Consider the following 17,325-nt stretch of genomic DNA (forward strand, 5'->3'; position numbering starts at 1 on the left):
TTTCAGACCCATAGCGCTGAGTGGTCTTCTCACAGTGGAAGGATGGACAGAAACACCTGTGGATGTTTTCAGATCTGAAGCAGCTTGATTTTCTCCTCTCTCTCAAAGACAAACGCTTTAAGCGCTGTTTATCTGATGGGGACCGTTTTTGGTGTCTACAAGGTCTTCCAGGTGGTTGTAAGGAGTCTCATTTTCTCTGTAGCTTTTAATCATTTTTTGAACTCCATGACAAAGAACAAATAAATCTGGCAAAATTTGCAGTTTGTATGCCTGCTTGAGGTGACTTTAATTTAAATTCAGTGGAAACATGTCAGCCAAGTAAAGAATTTAAATGCAAATAAAATAGCCATGTGACTGATCAGGCATTTCCGTTTTTGTGGCCATAGTAACAGAACTTGACAAGAGGTGGCAAATGCCATAGAAACTAGTAAAGAAATTAAAATGTATCTTTATCTTATCAAAAAATATATAGAACAGTGAGATAATTCAGTCTGAATTTGAGTGAATATAACTCAACACCTGGCTAGTGTTGCTATTGGCCGGTAATGTAGTTCAGTGGGTCTGACCAATGGACAGGACAGCTGGTTCCACTGCTTCCAAGCTACAGATGTTGAACAAGCAGTGAATAGTGCTGAGACCTGAGAACAATGTCAGAAATAAAGGTTCTCTACAGGTACTTTTTTCGTTAATCAAGGCACAAACAGTGCAAAGGTTCCCTCAATGGCTCAACAGTGGTTTTAAGGTCCAGCTGTGTACCTTATATAAGCTTTCAGCAGGGCCAAGGCACATATTAGTACCCAGAACAGAACGATACAATAAAAAGCCTGGAGACGAGACGGGGCACGTGGAGTCAACACAGCTTAAAATAATGAATTGCAACGTATGATGGTCCAGTTATGTTCCCTAATTAAAGGTCCTGAGATGTACCCTTGAAGATACCAACCAAGTGACAAAAGAACTACCCCCTGTGACAGTTTAGTGCCTTTCATGCTGAGAGTCTACAAGCCAACACTGATCTTAGAGCTGGACACCAGGTCTACCGTCACCCATCAGCAGTCTATTCCTTTGATCTCCCCTGTCTCCAACTTCACTGCCTCCTGTCTGACCCCCGTAAAGACTCTGACCTTTCCCCTCCTCTCCTCCATTACACAAGGCCTTCTGGGTGCAGGCTTTCAAACAGCGAGAGTTACTCTGGCCATTAAGGAGATGTAGATGGGTGTCTGTGTCGGCTGGATTCCCTGCTAACCAACTCCTGACCATCATTTGCATTCATTAATCAAATGTCAGACGGACTGGAGCGGTCTCAAGTTGTAGACTTTACTCGTTTTGAGCTGAATCCATGAATTTTTTTATTACAGATTTTCCAAAATGTTGTGTTGAGATTTATAACCAGTCAGTCAGAGTGGTTTGATGTGAAATGCACCATTGTGGAGAAACATACAGATTCAGATGTCTTTACAGTGGTGGTGATAGGAACCAGGGGTCGCCATGACTACAACACAGACATAGCCATTCGATTTAACCTCCAAAACCACCAGTGAATGTACATTTGTTTAAGTGCAGTGCTGGTGAAGGTAGATAGTGGTATATATTTGGGTACTATGGGCCTGAAAATACCCTGCTTGTACCTCTTCACCATTAACGTATTTATAGGACCTACATCACAAACTTATCACAGAACATAAAACAGCGTCTGAGGAATCAAACAGTGTTCATTACCATTTTGTATAATATCTTTCAGTGATGTAGCTTTTAGAGGTGGATGTCTGGTTCCTATCACCACCACTGTGAAGAATCTAGAACGTAGCATTTCAACCGAACCACTCAGAATGATCTTGTTTACATCATTTAATAAAGTAGAAAACAGAACATTTTTAAAAATGTTGAAATTGAAGGCTCTCGAGTGGCGCAACCGTCTGCGTTGGCCCTATCATCAGGAGATCGCGAGGTCGAACCCTGGTGATGCTACAGCCGTCTGCTGTCCAATGACTTCGCATGAGCGGCAGTTCGAAAAGAAGCGGTGGCTGGTTTCACAGGTCTCAGAGGAAGCCTGTGCTGCCTTCACCCTCCAAGGGTTGGTAGTATCATGTGATTGGGGTCCTAAGTAGTGGGTGGAATTGGAAACGAGTAAATTGGGGAGAAAAAAAATCCAAAAAAATTCAAATCTAAAGCGGTGGTGATAGGAACCAGGGGTCGCCATGACTACAACACAAACATAGCCAGTTTAGGGCTTTTTTAGGGCATTTTAGGGTAGAAACTTTTCACATAAAACAGCATCTGAGGATGTTCATTACATAGATAGATAGATAGATAGATAGATAGATAGATAGATAGATAGATAGATAGACACGAAGCGCCATTGCAGTGACGTCTAATTGCAATTTAAGAGTCTTACGGCTTCAGGGAAGAAGCTGTTCCTCATTCTGGTTGTTCTACTCTTAATGCTCCGCAACCTCCTACCTGAGGGGAGCGGGACAATAAGTGTGTGTGCTGGGTGAGTGGGGTCCTTCATGATGCCAGTGGCCCTTTTTCTGCATCCGGAGGTGTAATTATCCACGGTGGTGGGAAGGCTGACTCCAACAGTCCTCTGTGCAGCCTTCACCACCCTCTGCAGAGCTTTCCTCTCTTCCACAGAGCAGCTTCTGTGCCACACGGTGATGCTGGAGCAAAGAACGCTCTCCACCACCACCGTCTTTTAAAGATCAGAGCACAAACTTCATCTCCTCTGCTGACCAGTTTCTGCTCCCACCATGTTGAACGTTATAAACCTTTCCATATAACGCGACGCACAAGCGCAGAATGCATTTACATGTTCCGATAGGGAATGTAATCGGATTCAGGCATTTACATGGTTATTATTCTTCTATTTAACGGATTATTTAGAGCTTTATCCACCTTGTTCAATTGAGTAGGAATTTTATTCCGAATGGCCTCAACTGGACTAGCCTATTCCGACTGATGTGTTTACATGGATGTATTCTATTCCGATTGAGCTGTTAGTCGGATTATTAACGGATTATTCGGCTGCATGTAAACATGGCTAATGTTAAAAGCCCATTGTTTCAGAAGCAGCTCGAGTTCTGCTGGCCAAAGCTGTTCCTGGCAAGCAGGTTGAATACGTAAACATGCAGGTTACAATGGGAACTTTTTCAAATGGTGGTTTGCTGACTCCGATGTCTTTACAGCGGTGGAACCGGTAGTAGGAACCAGAGGTCGCCATGACTCCAACACAACAAAGCCATTTTATTACAATGCCTTCGACATCAGGCAGCACATGCATTTTTATTTCATGTCATCATCTTCTGTGACGGAGCTTTTAGAGGTCTGGTCTGACGTCTGGTTCCTATCACCACCACTGTGAACAGTTCTGACTCAAACCGCAATGACTCACTTTGTTTTCATTATACTATTTATTTAATTAGGCAGACATTTAAGAACAAAACCCCTTTAAGACAACATTGTTATGCAGTCTATAGACGTGGCTGTTTAAAGCGCCTGCCTAATGGGCAAAACGGCGCATCTCACTCTCTAATACAGTCGTCGGCTGATCATGAGTGGACAGTGTCCCTCTCTTTCTCTCTCCCTCGTCTCTCCCCAGACTGTGAGAGGCTCTAAAAGGTCAAAATGGCCGACATTAATCAGATCCGCGTATCCGCGGCCCTCCCCTCCATCATTACTGCGCTAATCACGGAGGGGTTTGGTCGTGGAGAGGTTTACTCCTAATTATTGTCATTAATAAATCAGACGAGTCAGGCCTGTCGGGATGAAAGAGAGGGCGTCCCTGCCCGCCATCCATCAGAGCGGCGGAGAGCATCGAGTCCAGCCATTAGCAGGCCTCCGAGACACACCCAGCCACCCAGGGCTACGAGAGGACTCCGGCAGCCTGGACAACACGCACACATGCAGCCCGTGACTTTATCAACAAGGAGAAGACATCTTAGAGAAAAGAGAGGAGCTGACCGATATTCTGTATTCACCCTTATGATAATGGTAAATAAAGACTTGGAGTTTCACTGATGAGGCTACAGCATCCACAAAGAAGTCAATGGTTGGTAGTGTGGTTGTGGTTGGTTAGTGTAGTGGGTAACACCTCTGCCTTCATTGCTGTAAACTGGGGTTCAAGCACCCTACACTACACCAATAAGAGTCCTTGGGCAAGACTCCTAACACCGCCTTGGCCTCCCTGCGTACAAATGATCAAATTGTAAGTCGCTCTGGATAAGAGCGTCTGCCAAATGCCATGAATGTAAAAAAGTTAATCAAGAGTTTTACACCTAAACAAGGCAACAGACATAATAAATCTGTAGCAGCCACTCTGAATGTGCAAATATTGTCACCATTCTAACATTTTCTGAATTATATGCTTATAAGAAGGAAAAAAATGCACATAAATGTAATTATTGGACCATTTTTGTGATATGAAACATTCACACAATGTAAACAACATCAAATGTGTAGACATTTTACTATAGAGTACGGTCCATCAGGCTACAAGTCACCTACATAAGCTTGTCACAAGAAGCAAAATAACCCTACATAGATGTTTATTAATAGCTGTCATCTGTCATAAAGGCTACTTTACCTTTGGCAAATGTAACATTTATAGCGAATTGAAATAAGCATTTATAAACATTTATGTAGGGTTATGTCAGGCTTATGACGTGTAACCTATAGTAAAGTGTAACCAATTTCTAAAAATGTAACACTATTATTTTTTATCTAAAATATAACAATTAGGGCGGTCAGGTGATTAAAATTTAATTTAAATAATTTAAATAATTGTAACTGCTTTATACCGGATGTTTCATATTACTGTCACAATCACCGCCACCTTACTATATTCTTGAGTACTTAAATCTGGTGTACATACTGTAAATTCTCTATATTGTCTTAAATTATTAGTAAAGTGTTTATTTTTGCATAAATGGCTGCAACTGTAAGAACTGCAATTTCCCCCTGGGATCAATAAAGGAATCTGAATCTGAATCTGAAAATAATGAATTGTGATTAATCTCATGATTTCACGCTTTTGCCCAAATTTGACCCCAAAGAAAGGTTTGTTTCCATGTGAAAGCAAAACGTTTCAAATTTAAGAAAAAAAAAAGTTACAACATGCAAAAAAATCTAATAAATGTGGGCAGTCCAATTTTATGAAAATTAATTGTGATTAATCACATTATTTTCTGTAGTTCAAGAGATCAAGGAATATTTAAACAGCGCCTATAAAACTAATTTTAAAAAATGTTAAAAACTACTTTGTCTGTAAAAATATAACATTAGGGCTACCAAGTGATTAAAATAACAAACTCAGATTAATCAAATTCTTTGGTGGTCAATCACAATTAATCACATTTGTAAAATGTATGTTATATTGACTCTATGTTATGTTACATTGACTCATTTCAAATGTTATTTGAAATGACCTGTGATTATTCGCATTATTTTGGACAAAAGCAATTAATCGCATTTGTCTTAATTGTTCAAATTTGGCTCTAAAGATTTTCATTTTTTTTCCATCTGGAAAGGAACGCATTCAGTTGCATTTGCGTGAGTGGCCAAAATAAGCTTCATAAGAATGTATGTATTAGTTTCAGTAATTCAGTAGCATTAATTACATTGTGTGAATGCAGGCATGTGATTAATGTAAGGTACCGATTCCGATTTTCATCCCCAACATGTAGCGAGGGCAATAGTGGCTGCACGTTCCAACAAATGAGTGTATATGTCATACATGTCACACATACAGTCGATGGTTCTGTGATTTATCCACCACTGTCCAGCGTAGTTTGCCTAGGTCACTGTTTTTAAAGCCATTTAAAAGCTGCATTTGAATGAGAGGATTATAATCACTGATTCTATCAAAGTAACATCCAATGTGCTGCAGCTGGGCTTCAGCTAGGTATACTAGAGTTGGATCAAAGGGTCAAACCAGGAAAATGTGCTGGACCACTTGTGGCCATCCTGCCATTAGAGGGCCTGCAAATTGGAAATGGAGTTGAATATTGTCAATAGAATCAAATAAGATATTCCCATCATAACTCTGTCATCAGACACTGTTTTCTCTGCGTTGAGCTGCTAGTGAGCAATGGGGTGTGAAAGGGGGGGGGTCCTGCTGTGACCATAAGCCACATCTGTCCAAAACATGGCTGTGCTGAGATAAAATGGACAGAACTGTGGATAATTTCATGTCCAATTCACTTCAGATCTTGCACATTATACATATTTGCTTCCAAATACAGTCAACATATTAAGAAAAAAAGGCACAATTCAAAAATGAAGGGAGTTTGTATTTTATGGCTATGATGAAATAGGGTTTAAAATGCATGGTGTCCCTGTCACCATGTCATTACCATGTAAATACTGCATTATTAATGTGTTATTAATGCCTTAATGTTGACCATCCCATCAAAAACCCTTATAAAAACACATTTCCACCTTTTGTATCTGCCTTGTTTTAACAGTAGAGTTTCCCCAGGAAAGACTTCACATTATTTCTGCTTCAGATGAACCCTGGACGAAAGAGTTATTTACTTCTCATAGCCTCCTGATAACATGTTAGCACTCATTAGGAGCTCCTTGAAGAGCTAATGCAGTCGCGTGTGGTTCACTCACTGCCAAAAAGCGCACGCATCACGTCTTAATGTGCTAACGAGTACTGATCCGTTACAGCTACTCGCAAAGCAGTGACTGCTAACGTACCGCAGTGCAGTTTACCCGCGAAGCCACACTTCCAGCTCAGTCAGCATCACAGGCCGAGACTGGTGAGTGAGCATGTGTCTGCGCGGGCGTGCGCGCGGGCGTGCGTGCGCGCGCGTGAGTGTTTCCCATGCCGCAGGGGGAGCGGGAGATGGAGAGAGACATGGCATCTCACTGCCATCACATCTCATCAAATTAAGGGAGTCCATTCCACTTAAATGAGTTCTATGAATCTGAAATTGACCATTAATGCAGTGTCATGTTAAATTAATACTGTCATCTAAATTGCTGGTATGAATCTTTCACATTTGAAATGAGACCAAGAATGACTTATTCATTCGCTACTATCTCCTCTGATGTCATCCCCATTAAACATAACCAAGCGAGCTGTCTCCTCCTAATTGTATTAGAGTGTTAAAGAGGAACTCCGCTCAAAAATCATCATCCAATATGCTGATCACCGGCTTCTTAATACCGAATATCACTTCCAACGTCGCACGTGCTGACAGTGGTTAGAAGTGACAAGAGATGAGTATGAAATCAAGGCGGTTTTAGCGGAGCTGTGTTATGGTATATGTGGGATATTTCAGCAGCTCAAGGCTTCTTTTGAAAGCTGACACAAGTTTATATTAGATGTTTATCCAAAATGTCTAAATGGGCCCCGTTTTATATTAACATGTGGTTACACACTAGCATTGCATGCGACTACAAGGTAACTACCAGGGATGTATTTACTGTAGGCGATGGATAACACAGCACATTGTCTCTAACGTAGTTACACATGTATAATAGGGACGACTGCTGTTTTTACAACAACTTTTCTGATTGTAACAGATGCGTAATTACCTACATTGTGAGCTCGCATGTAGCTAGATGTTGTAGTATACTTGTGACATGATAACCAAAGTTCTGGCTTTAAACCATTCTGTAAGGTAACATCTGGGTGAGGCTATTCCCACCACAGCCTCACAGCTTTCTGTGCATTCTTCTGCTGTTGTAGCCCATCCATCTCAAGGTTCGTACAGACTGGTTGTCTGAATAACTGTCGCCTTTCTGTCAGTTCAAGCCATTCTCTGTTGACCTCTCTCATCAACATGTGTCCAATCACTGAACATTTGTTCTTTATTGCACCCTTCTGGCTTCATTACAGCTCTAGAGACTGCTGTGTGTGAAAGTCCCAGGACATCAGCAGTTAGAGAAATACTCAAACAAGCCCATCGGGCACCAACAGCCATGCCATCAGCAACACTTTTACACAGAATGGACAATCACATTTATGCTCCATCCTGATCTGAACTTCACCTAAAGCTGCGTCTACATGATTTTGTGCACTGACGTGCTGCCACACTGCATGAATAAGGTGTAGAGGTGTTCCTAATAAAGTGCTCAGTGAATGTATTTTTAAACATATTTATGGTGGAGGATTACATGCAGAGGTGCACGCAGGCAAACAAAAAGATTTACAACTATTTTCAGTTTTACGTGGATTGAACCGACCTGGCTTGACCTAACAAGGAACACAGCTTACTGCTGCTTATGGCCCATAAGAAGAGGGCCTTAAAACTACATCTGGGCCCTAAAAGGCTGGAACAGTCTAAAAAGTGCCAGAAGGAAAAGCGTTGCTGATATTACTACTAATAATAACAGCAATATTTCTCAGTCCTGTAGTTTTGAGACTGTCCCTAACTCTGAAGCAGGTGCAGAAGCAAACACAGTGATTAATTAAGCTGGAACTTAATTGCTGGCAGATAAAAGAGCACAAAGAAATTGCGGTCCAGTAAAAGTTGCGATTGTAATATATGACCATCTGATTATTGCTGTTCAGCACAACCTGATTGGTCGAGAAGCATTTTTCAACAGCTGCATCATTTCGCCTGATAAGTAATGATTGCTTGCCACTTAGCCAATGGTATGTTTATACTTCACCACATACACGCCCAGAAAATGACAATCACTGTATATTCAACATTCTCTCCATGATATACGACAGAATGAACTATAAGCAAATATATTTTGAGAATGTTTGGTTTAGAAACACAGATGACGGATGCTTTGGTGATTAAGGGACCGTCTACAAACTTCCAAGTGTACATCTAGGTTTCTTCTGCATTTAGCTAAAAGACAGCAACGGGAAAGACAGTGGCTTCCTCCGACTGTGATTTGTAGTAGGCTTACAGGAAGCCGCTCTCATTACTACAAGTGATTTGATGTGATTTGCTTTCGTTTGGCTAAATTCATAAGAAATATGTCTCGCTCCTGCAACCAAACCACAGCTCGCAATGTTATTAATGACACCATAAACAACAAAACTGTGAATGTCACATGAAGTTTACCATACAGTGTTGTGGTCTCTGTACCCACTCAGGAAAGCCTGACTGCACGAGAGCTGAGACTTCATAGTGTTTTTCCGGAACCGCTGGTCTGAGGGTTTCCTAATGTACAATCCTAAATGTACACTGAACCATAGACGGGTTTTTGGAGGAATGATATCCACCCATAGCACTGAGTGTGTATAAGACTGTACATAAAACTGTATTTTTGCACATAAAACTGTATTTTTGCACATAAAACTGTACTTTTTTACTATTGTTTTAGTGTTATTCTTATATTGTCAATTTGTTTTTTCTATTTTCTTTTCTAAGATTATATTAAGATATTTGGTGAATGGAGGAAAAGCAAAGTAAGAATTTCATTGTATAGTGTAACTGCCTGTTCTGCTGTGCATATGACAATAAAACTCTTGAATGAATTGAATGAATCAACCAGCTCAGCTCAACAGCTTTGCTTCTACAGCAATCTGATCTACAATAAATGTGGTATTAAGGTGGGATATTCCAGCGTGGTGCCGTGATCGGGCGCCACCTGTGCAGCAAGTCCAGTCGTGAAATTTCCTCGCTACTAAATATTCCACAGTCAACTGTCAGTGGGATTATAACAAAGTGGAAGCGATTGGGAACGACAGCATCTCAGCCACAAAGTGGTCCGCCACGTAAAGTGACAGAGCGGGGTCAGCGGATGCTGAGGGGCATAGTGCGCAGAGGTCACCAACTTTCTGCAGAGTTCATCACTACAGACCTCCACACTACATGTGGCCTTCAGATCAGCTCAAGAACAGCGTAGAGAGCTTCATGGAATGGGTTTCCATGGCTGAGCAGCTGCATCCAAGCCTTACATCACCAAGCGCAATACAAAGCGTGGAATGCAGTGGAGTAAAGTGCCACCACTGGACTCTAGAGCAGTGGAGACGTGTCCTCTGGAGTGACCAATCACGCTTTTCCGTGTGGCAATCCAGTGGATGAGTCTGCCAGAGACTGCAAACCAGGCTTTCTCAACAAACATCAGTGTCTGACCTCACAAATGCTCCTATAAACACACTCCTAACCCTTGTGGAAAGCCTTCCCAGAAGAGCTGAAGCTGTTGTAGCTGCAAAGGGTGGGCCGACATCATATTAAACCCTATGGATTAAGAATGGGATCCTACTCAAGTTCATATGCGAGTGAAGCCAGACGAGCGAATACTTTTGGCAAGATAGTGTCCGAACATTTAAACAAGCTGTTACCGTCAGGCCTACAAGAGACATTTTCTTGCATGTACAGATCGTAGTTGCACAGCACTGCATGGGCATGAATCAGTACAAATCAGTGTCTTTCATAGGTGACTGGTACACCAGTGACAATGTCATTGGCTTAAATTCAAAACATGGTCATTTCCAATTTACATGACATCTCCTTTTAGAAGCAAATGTGATTAATTACTTTTAGACGCTCTCTTAAATGCGATATCTTTGATTAATCCGTCAGAGTGTGGAGCTAATTAAAGTAATCTGGGAGAAAGCCAGTCCCAATAAAACTGCTAGAGGTCAACCGTCTCACTGCAGGTAAGGCTTGGAGTGTTTCGTCTGTTGTTTTAGGAACATGTATGCTTTCCGTTTAATTTATAAGCTTTATTGACAGGCACTACCCAAACCATAAAACCAGCAGTTAAATGAACTCCAGCAGAGTTCATTTTGCTTCTACAATGTCAAATTAGATGTGGTTTATCTCTCCAGGAGTCAAAACCAGGCGATTCCACCGAGCTGTAATGCTCAGATCTCATTTCTTCGCGTCATTTTGTCCTTTCTCTTCTGCGCTTAGGCGAGATGTGTGATCAGTCGCGATTGAAAAGCAGTCAAACACAGTCCAAAAACGGAGATTGAGAAGATGAGATTCTGTGTGTTCAGCTACAGATCAGATACGCAGGGAAGAATCAAGTCTGACTGCCTTAAGTAGTCGAGGTGTCACACAACGCATTCCTCCGATTTACACTGATGCCACAAAGACTCCTTAATCTATCTTAGGCTGCTTACTTTGCATTCACAACACATTCACTACGAAAAATTGGGGTTTGATATGTTTTACTTCAGATATTATTGAAATTAACAGCATTTGAGACAGTATAGTGATACTGTCTGATTAGAATTTGGTCTAGATTTGAAGGCAAAAACAAAGACAGCCTGTTTCCCTCTCAAACGTGTCCGTCTCTGCAGCAGATCACTACGTTTAAAGGTAATCATATGGTGTAATGAGCAGGTATTTGTCGCCATCTAGTGGTAAAGGACAAAACATTCAAACATTCAAAACCATGTTATACTGTCCTTCATAACAAACCTTCCCGTCACTGGCCACTTTATTAGAAACACCCACCTTCTGCTTCCACTCACTGGCCACTTCATTAGAAACTTATGCTTACAATCGCTGACCACTTTATTAGGAACACTGATCTTGTGCTTCCACTCACTGACCTTGTGCTTCCATTTGCTGGCCATTTTATTAGAAATACCTACCTTGGGCTTCCTCTCACTGGCCACTTTATTAGAAACGTGTATCTTCTGCTTTCACTCGCGGCCACTTTATTAGAAACGCCTACTTTGTGCTTCCACTCACCGGACACTTTATTAGAAACGCCTACTTTGTGCTTCCACTCACTGGCCACTTTATTAGAAACACCTACCTTGTACTTTCACTCACTGGCCACTTTATTAGAAACCCCTACCTTGTACTTCCACTCACTGGGCACTATATTAGAAACACCTACCTTGTACTTCCACTCACTGGCCACTTTATTAGAAACACCTACCTTGTACTTTCACTCACTGGCCACTTTATTAGAAACCCCTACCTTGTACTTCCACTCACTGGGCACTATATTAGAAACACCTACCTTGTACTTCCACTCGCTGGCCACTTTATTAGAAACACCTACCTTGGTTTCTAGTAAAGTGGCCAGATATGAACGTCTCAATCTAAGAAAAATTCAAGCTGAAAATGCCCCCTGAAGCCTAATCTGACAGCTAGTCGAAACAGAATGAACCGTTTTATGGTTTTGACCTTTCATCAAAGTTCAAGGAGCGATAGCCCTTGGAGAACACATCTCGAGAAGAGCACTGAGCATGCCTGAAAGTCCGCCTGCATCAGGAAAGTGCACAAAGATCAAGCCACGGCACATAAAAAGGAATGGAAGTCATTTTATCTTCTTTTAACTCAACCTCTGGTCTGAAAGCCTCTCACAGCATTTCACGCAGCAAACTTTGACCTGACTGTCACGTGATGACCTACTCAGTCATCAGAAAGCTCACCCACAGTCAGGATGTCAGTGCATAGAAAGAACGTTAAGATTTGGGGGATTAAGCACCGTAGGGTTCTTGTACTCCCATCGTGAAGAAACTGCATCTTTTCAAAACTCTTTAGCTTTTCTCACTTTCCGTTCTTTCTTGTGCTGAAAGGAAACATGGAGTGGGATTATCGAGTCTGAGTTGAGTCTTTTGTAGCGAATATTAGTCTTAATCTTATTATTAGTTACAGCATGTTACAAAAATAAACTGTCAAGTTTGACAAAATAGCGTCAGGCTTCAAATATCAAGCCTTTCACTACAGAAAAACCTCCAGTCTTTGTGATTCCACTCAGAGGCAGGTATAACAGAAACACCTAGCTTGTAATTCCACTTGAAAAAGCTTCAGTCTGAAGGACGGACCTGAAACGCTACACGCTGTAAACGCGGCGTCGAGATGAGGGAATGGCTGGTTTGTCCTTAGTGAAGAATAAGTATGCTGAATATCTCGGATAATAGCTAATCCAGCTGAAGCTTTAAAGGGGTGTGTTCTGTTATTTATCGTGTCAATGGCATTAGCTAGCATACTTGGGGTCTGACCTACATGCTAACTGACCGTTTCTGGTTCTTTTGCCTCATAATTAGTGGTTGATTAGTGTAGTGGGCAACACCTCTGCCTTGTAGGCTGGGGTTCAATCCCCACCTGGGTAAACACCCTACACTAAACCAATAAGAGTCCTTGGGCAAGACTCCCAACACCGCCTTCGCCTACCTGTGTAAAATGATCAAACTGTAAGTCGCTCTGGATAAGGGCGTCAGCCAAATGCCATAAATGTAAATAATTACAGCGTTTGCTGTGTGTAGAGCTTCTTTCTGAAAAGAAAGGCTCATTATTTTAAGCTATATCAAAGCTACGGTTGCTGCATACATGACTGCTGACACAACTTTACTACTTCTGCTAGCTGGCTAGTTGGTATGCTCAAGGCTACATGGCTAACAAGAACAAAAGGAAAGGCCCTACATCACGGCTCTACACCGAGATTTTTTGCCAGATAAAACGATCGCTTGCAAATTTAATGCTCAAATTTAACCAAAAAAGGTTTTACACTGCAAAGTTTGCATGGCTAGCTGATTGGCTGAGTGCTCCCATGTCTGTGTCTCCTTCTGGTTCTCTCCTTTTAGTTAAGTTGTTATAGTCAGATCTGCCGGAGTCGTTAGCCACACTCTGGAAATGTTCACATTCCCTGTTTTACGTACAAACAGACAGAATAAAACTAATTCCCTCTCCCTGCCTTTTTTTAAGTAAATGACCGCCCACCTGACTGGCTGAACACTGAAGGACGACTGACTGTCAAGCTCTCCTGCTACCTGCTTCAGACCAGCTGTCCACGCCCCAGCTACCGCCACCTGCCTTGGACTAGCTGCCCACCATAGACTCCTAGCTGTTACTACTACTAATACTGCTGCTATTGGTTGGTTCCTTGGTTCCTCCCAGGGTTTCTTCCTCAGCTCTGAGGGAGGTTCTCCTTGCCACCGTCGCCCCTGGCTTGCTCACCTGGGGGTTTTTACATTCTTGTTAAAACTTTGTCTTTCTGAAATTCTGTGAAGCGGCTTTGTGACGACATCAGTTGTAAAAAGTGCTGTACAAATAATTTCGACTTGACTTGACTTGACTCACTGAGGCTAACCTTCTGAGGCTTAGGGCAGGCCATTCCTCACTGCCCCCACCTCAATTTCTGCTGTGAGTGGCTACTTCTGTAGGTGTGATGCGAGTCGAAGTGGACGAGAGCTTTCAAATAAAAAGGAAGAATTAAAATGGGATCCTGACATTTTAAATCACTCCAGCGCTTTTCACACACACACACACACACACACACACACACACACACACACACACACATATATACTATTTGGGTGGTGGATCATTCTCAGCACAGCAGTAACACTACGTGGTGGTGGTTTGTTAATGTGTGTTGTGCTGGTATGAGTGGATCAGACACAGCAGTGCTACTCAAGTTTTTAAACACTGTGTCCACTCACTGTCCACTCTATTAGACACTCCTACCTTGTCAGTCCACCTTGTAGATGTAGAGTCAAAGACGACAGCTCATCTGCTGCTGCACAGTTTGTGTTGGTCATCCTCTAGTCCTTCATCAGTGGTCACAGGACGCTGCCCACAGGATGCTGTTCGCTGGATATTTTTGGTTGGTGGACTGTTCTCAGTCCAGCAGTGACACTCAGGTGTTAAAAAGCTCCAGCAGCACTGCTGTGTCTGACACCACCACCACATCAGTGTCACTACAGTGCTGAGAATGATCCACCACCCAAATAGTAGCTGCTCTGTGAGGGTCCATGGGGGTCCATATGTTGTGTCTAATTGCCACTTACACTAATAGACAATAATTTCTCTGTACTTAGTAAAAGAACATCAAAAACTAATTATATATATCACAGTGTACTGAAAAATGTGATATTATATTTTCTGTTACAGATTTTCTGCTTAATTACCGACACTGAAAAATTAATACCTCGTACTTATTGGCCGCTGCTGGTCTCTGACTTTTGCACAGTATTGTATAATAGAAGTCTATGGGCAAATGCTGAACTGGCTTCTTCTATAAAGGTATTTTTGAGTTCATTATTACGATTACTGTCTGTGGTTGGTGGTCATTTTCATGAATTTCTGACTTTCGAACATGCCTGATTCAAATTATACTCAAAAAAATGCATCTATTGTTGCCAAAGCTTGGAAGCTCTACGGCTAAAATCACACGTTTGTCCACTGGAGACCCAGTTTCTCCAGAATCACATGAAGCATTGTGAATTGTACATCACAGCGTTTGAATGTCTCCTCACCACTCTCCTTTATAATACACCTCCCTGTTCAGTCTATAAAGGAGAAAAACCTGCATTCGCTTTGAGCTGTGACATCCTTTTCACCAATCAGGCCTAATCTACCGTGGCTTTGGAGCTCAAAGCGAAGCCTGGTAAACACGGCTCTTGCATTCAAAAGCCTCCGCCGCACGCCTTTTCCTGCTGACAGCCTCCGCCACAGGCCATGGTGTCTCACAAAAGCGATGTGCACTTCAACATGGTGAATTTATGGAGGGGAGGAGAGAAAAAAAAAAAAAAAAAAAACGGAAAAAATAGCAGTCCGACGGACCTTTACTGTTCCGAACGGAGCAGAGGAAAACGGAGAGACGTAACGAATCTTAAGGGCAGAGACAGGCTGTCCGCTCCCATTTGCAGAGCGGCCGTCACTGAAAGTTAGCGCCACCAGACAAGTTTGTCCATTCGGATCCGTCCACCTCGCCGGGGCCTGCGCTCATGCCCTTCCTCGGGCTATGAGAGGGGGAGTGTGGGATAGATGTGACCTCCCGCGTGCGGAGGACAGACCCACCGGTGTGCTGTCAGTCCACCTGTGGGCACCACGAAGCACACCAGCAGACAGATGTACCGGGGCAGGAAATATATTTATTTATTTAATAGCCTTTTTTTTTTTTTTTTTTTTTTTTTTTTACCCTCATGTGTCACGGCATCAAAGGCAAAAGCTGAGCTGTTTGGGCTGTGAAGTGCATTAAATCAAAAGCACTGGAAGTATTCCGTGGCCGCACACGTTTGTTTTCCTTCTGTAGCTGCTTCGAAGCACAAATTCGCACAGCGTTGAAGCTTTTCTAGCTGACAGCGTGGCTGGGCGATGTAACGATATGTCAAATGGAATTGGATATCAGAAGTGATGCTGAATATTGCAATATAGCCTAAAGCTAACCTACATCTATTCTTGGCCTTTGACGCTGCATTGTATTATTTTGAGCCTAATATCCAGAGGCCTTGTTTATCAGGACTGTCGCAGAAGGAACGCTGATCCTGGACCTGTTTTCAGCTCTTAAACTTGAACAAATTCAATCTAAAGGTCATCCTAGATCAGGGTGGGAGGGCAGGACATGACAGATTGTGTTTCTTGTTGTTAAATTTAAAGGCTACCTACACATTCCGGCTACAAATGAAAACGGGAATGGTTTCCAGCACTGTTTATGAACAATTCAACAAGTGCAAATGATACAACTTACCCCACAGATGAGGTTAACGTAACAGACTAAGGGGCAAGTTGTAACCGTCGCTAAAACGTCTGGCAAACTGATGAAACGTTTCAACCTGAATGCATAAAAATATATTCATCAAAAGGAAAGCAGTAAAAGAGACTGTGTCAAAGTCGAACAGCATGTTCAAGCTGAAGTATATTTTATTAACATGACATTTATAGTCCATTCTCTCCCTATGAGGCATTTACATGGTTCTAAAAGGTGCATATTTCCAGCACCGGAAGGCAAATGAGCTACTATGAATCATTGTAGATGTAGTGTACACCCATCAGGCGTAACATGATGACCACCCCCTTGTTTCTACGCTCATTGTCCATTTTATCAGCTCCACTTACTGTATAGCTGCACTTTGTAGTTCTACAGTTACAGACTGTAGTCCATCTGTTTCACTGATACTCTGTTACCCTGTTCTTCAGTGGTCAGGACCCCCATGGACCCTCACAGAGCAGGTAATATTTGGGTGGTGGATCATTCTCAGCACTGCAGTAACACTGACGTGGTGGTGGTGTGTTGGTGTGTGTTGTGCTGGTCTGAGTGGATCAGACACAGCAGAGCTGCTGGAGCTTTAACACCTCAGCGTCACTGCTGGACTGAGAACAGTCCACCAACCAAAAATATCCAGCCAACAGCGTCCTGCGACCACTGATGAAGGACTAGAGGATGACCAACCCAAACTGTGCAGCAGCAGATGAGCTGTCATCTCTGACAAAAAAAGGAGGGTCAGACACATCAAGACACATGGAGGATCACTGGTGCTTTTGGGTAGTAAATAAAATGGCAATACTTGTGTTGTAGTCATGGCGACCCCTGGTTCTTACCACCACCACTGTAAAGAAAGCCAGTAAGTTTCTCCACAATGAAGAATTTCACATCAAACCACTGTGAATGACTTTGTTTACATCTGACCGATTTAGTTACACAGAAACCTCGAAAAACGGG

This window comes from Pygocentrus nattereri, chromosome 1 (assembly GCF_015220715.1).
Source record: "Pygocentrus nattereri isolate fPygNat1 chromosome 1, fPygNat1.pri, whole genome shotgun sequence".
NCBI classification, from domain to species: domain Eukaryota; kingdom Metazoa; phylum Chordata; class Actinopteri; order Characiformes; family Serrasalmidae; genus Pygocentrus; species Pygocentrus nattereri.